The sequence below is a fragment of the Dermochelys coriacea genome, chromosome 24 (assembly GCF_009764565.3).
Source record: "Dermochelys coriacea isolate rDerCor1 chromosome 24, rDerCor1.pri.v4, whole genome shotgun sequence".
Classification (NCBI taxonomy): domain Eukaryota; kingdom Metazoa; phylum Chordata; order Testudines; family Dermochelyidae; genus Dermochelys; species Dermochelys coriacea.
The window spans coordinates 703,097-706,706 of record NC_050091.1 but is presented as its reverse complement, the minus strand read 5'-3'; positions in this window follow the sequence as shown (position 1 = coordinate 706,706).

Here is a 3,610-nt window from a genome sequence, read left to right as displayed (position 1 = left end):
GAAATTCTAATGCCTCCTCCCATCGGGGGAGGGCAGCGGGGGGGAACGCTCTGAGCTGGTGCCATTGGCTTGCCCAGGTCTCTCCTGGCCAGGGGGCTGGGGTTGGCCCGGCTGCTTGCTGGAGCCAAGACCCCGAAATTCCCCCGGTGGTTACCCCAATGCTCCACTAGGTGGTGTGGTGGCTCAAGTGCTGGCCAGGCAGCTTGGGCTTGGAGGGCTCGGGGATCTGTGGGGGTGGGGGACTGTCTCTATTTCCAAGGGGCACCCCTCCCCCATACATGTACCACGATCTTCGGGGCAGGCTTGGGGGGGCCCCTCCGCCTCTGGGCAACTTCCCCCTGGGGACAGACTCTCCATCCCTCTCAAGCTCACCCATGCCCTGTTCCTCCAGCGCCCTGCAGGCCAGGGGCTAGGAGCTATGGATGCCCTGTGATGGAACGGGGTGGATTGACCGGGGAATGGCGTCTAGTTCTGCTGGGACTGTCTGCATGGGGAATGGGAGAGCAGGGGGTGACTCCACTGGAGTGAGGAGACCCGAGCCTGTAACCGGAGCTGGGGGGGGGGTTGGACCCAGGTGACACCTTTGCCCAGGAAACTGGACAGAGGCTAGAGGGGGAGCCAGGGGGAAAAGGAGTGAGACTGGGGAGGAGTTTGGTTTCAGTTTTGGGCTGGGTGGTCAAACGCAGGGAACCCCAATTCTGGGGTCTAAGCTCCCTGCCCCCCAAAAGTACTTGACTGAAAGGTCCTGGTTGTACCCACAAGCTCTGTGTTCCTGTCATCTAATAAACCTTCCATTTTACTGACTGGCTGAGAGTCACAGTGAATCCCAGGAAGAGGGGTGCAGGGCCCGGACTCCCGCACACTCCGTGACAACTGGCGGCAGCCGTGGGATCTACTGCACTCAATGGGTGGCACTTCCTGCAGTAAGTGACTGGGGAGCAGTAAAACAAAGGGGGATTGACAAGGACCAGGCGTGCTGAAGTTTCAGAGAGCGATGGTTTCGGGGGGGGGGGCGGTTAACCCCTGGGAGTGTGTGACCAGCGACAAGGACTTTTGCAGTAACAGGGTCCCCCTGAGGATTGCAGTGAGTGGTCCCAGGGGTAGAGGAGTCTGTAACTCTGGCAAAGAAGTGGTGACCTCGAGAAGGGCTGGCATCCTAGGGGTTCTCCCTGGAAACTGTGTGGAGCGGCGAGCACACAGGCCTGCGAGTGGCCAGCAGGGAGATGTATAGCAAGTGCCTTAAGAGCGACCTGGTGGAGCTGTGCAAGTAGAGGGGGCTGCGCATTGGGAGGCTCACCAAGGACCACCTGATTCCCAGCTGGAGGAGGGAGATCGCTGGAACGAACCAATTCCTATCCCTGAGGGAAGCAGCCTGGCAGATGCAGCGCTGGCACCGGTGTCTGTCCCAGCGGGGAGTGAACAGCTGGCTGCTAAGGGCTTCCCGAGAACCCTCCTACCTATGCCTAGGGGAAGGACCGGGAGGAGCCCAGCGAATACTGAGGGCACTATGACCCTTGCGGCCAGCAGGGGATCCTCCCGGCAGAGCGCCCCATTGCTGGATCTGAGGCGGCTGCAATGGGAGAAGGAGCTAAAACAGAGAGTTGGAGCTCAGGCAGAGGGAACTGCAGGAGGAGCGGGAAAAGCAGCATCAGCATGAGCTGGAGGAGGAGGAGAAACAGAGGCAGCATGAAGAGAAGCAGAGACGGCATGAGCTGGAGTTGGCCTGGCTGAGGAAAAGCGAGCCCCCAGCTGTAGTGAAGGGTGGGGGACCCTGGACAGCACGGAGCTTTGATAAGTGCCTCCTGGCCCAGCATAAGGAGGGGGAGGACATGGATGACTTCCTGGATGCCTTTGAGATGGCCTGCAAGTTGCACCAGGTTGATCCTGTGGACAGGCTCCGGTCTCTCACCCCCTTACTGGACCCCAAGGCCGTGGCATTGTACCGCCGACTGGAAGGGGCGGAGAAAGGGGACTATAAACCATTCAAAAAGGCCCTGCTCCGCGAGTTTGGGCCAACTCCTGAGATGTATCGGGAAAGTTTCCAGAGTCAGCGTAAAACCCATGAGGCTGCCTACCTGCAACTAGCTATCCACATGGAGAGAGATGCCTCCAAGTGGGCAGAGGGGGCCCAGACGAAGGAAGACCTGGTTAAATTGATCGTACTAGAGCAACTGTATGAACAGTGCCCATCCGACCTGAGGCTATGGTTGGTAGACAAAAAGCCAGAGAACCTGCGACATGCAGGGCAGCTGGCCGATGAGTTTGTGACGAGCCAGACGGGGTGGCAGGGAGGAGTCCCAAAGGAACAGGCCCCCCACGATGCAGAGAGTCACCATAGGACCTCCCAGTGGGGAAATATGGAGAACCCCTTCCCAAAGGGAACATCCAGCGTCAGGGCCAATCAACCGGCTCGAGGAGACAAACGGGACATGGGCTGCTACTACTGTGGCCAGAGAGGCCCCAAGCTCAGGGACAGACTGAACAGACCAAACCCACGCAGAATTAACTGGGTAGGGACCCAGCCGGATGAGGGGCAGGCTTCCCAGGCAAGGGGGGCTGGCGGCTTATCAACTGCTCAGGAGGGGGGAGGCCCAGGACTCAAGGTTCTCCGTTCACAGGGCTGTCCCTGCAGAGCGAGTGCCTTGTTCCCTTGGAGGTGGATGGGAGGAAGGTCAATGGATACTAGGATACGAGTGCAGAGGTGACGCTGGCCCAGCCTGAGGTGGTGCCCAACACCTACCTGACCCTGACGGGTGGGCGGGACCCCAATCAAGATGCCCATAGTGAGCGTACCCCTGAAACGGGGCCAAGGAGGGCCCCAAGGATGTGGGAGGTGCATCACCGTTTGCCCCCTGAGGTGTTCAGGTCCCCTCCCATTGAGGACCAGGGTGCCCTGGTCATGACCCCTAGCCAGAGCCGGCGAGGGGCACTGCGCCCTGACCTCGGGGAGGGTACCACACTGAAGGCGCAGGACCCTACCCTGGTAGGGAGGGAGCACCCACGGACAAGGCTCAGAGAGGCTGTGGCCTCAGACCCATCCCTTCCCCAGCCGCTGAGTTTCAGGCCTAGTTTCAGAAAGATCCCTCCTTGCGGAAGCTCAGGGACCGGGCCAATCTCAGTGTGGTACGGACCATGAGGAGAGGTTACCAGGAGAGGTTCTTGTGGGAGAAGGGGTTCCCCCAGGGGAAGTGGAGTCCTGTGGGGTCAGGAGGCAGCTGGTGGTCCCCCAGAAGTATCGCCGCAAGCTCCTGTACCTGGCCCATGACATCCCCTCTCAGGGCACCAGGGAATCTGGCGCACCCAGCAGAGGTTGCTACAGAACTTTTACTGGCCTGGGGTCTTTACCACTGTCCGGCAGTATTGCTGATCCTGTGACCCCTGTCAGAGGGTGGTGGGAGGAAGGGGACAAGGGGAATGCGGCTTTGAGACCTTTGCCCATCATAGAGGAACCTTTCCAGAAGGTGGCCATGGACATAGTGGGGCCTCTCAGCAAGTCAACGCGGTCGGGGAAGAAATACGTTCTGGTGGTGGTAGATTTTGCCACCTGCTACCCCGAGGCAGTGCCCTTAGCTTCCATTGAAGCAGACACCGTGGCAGATGTGGGGTTCCC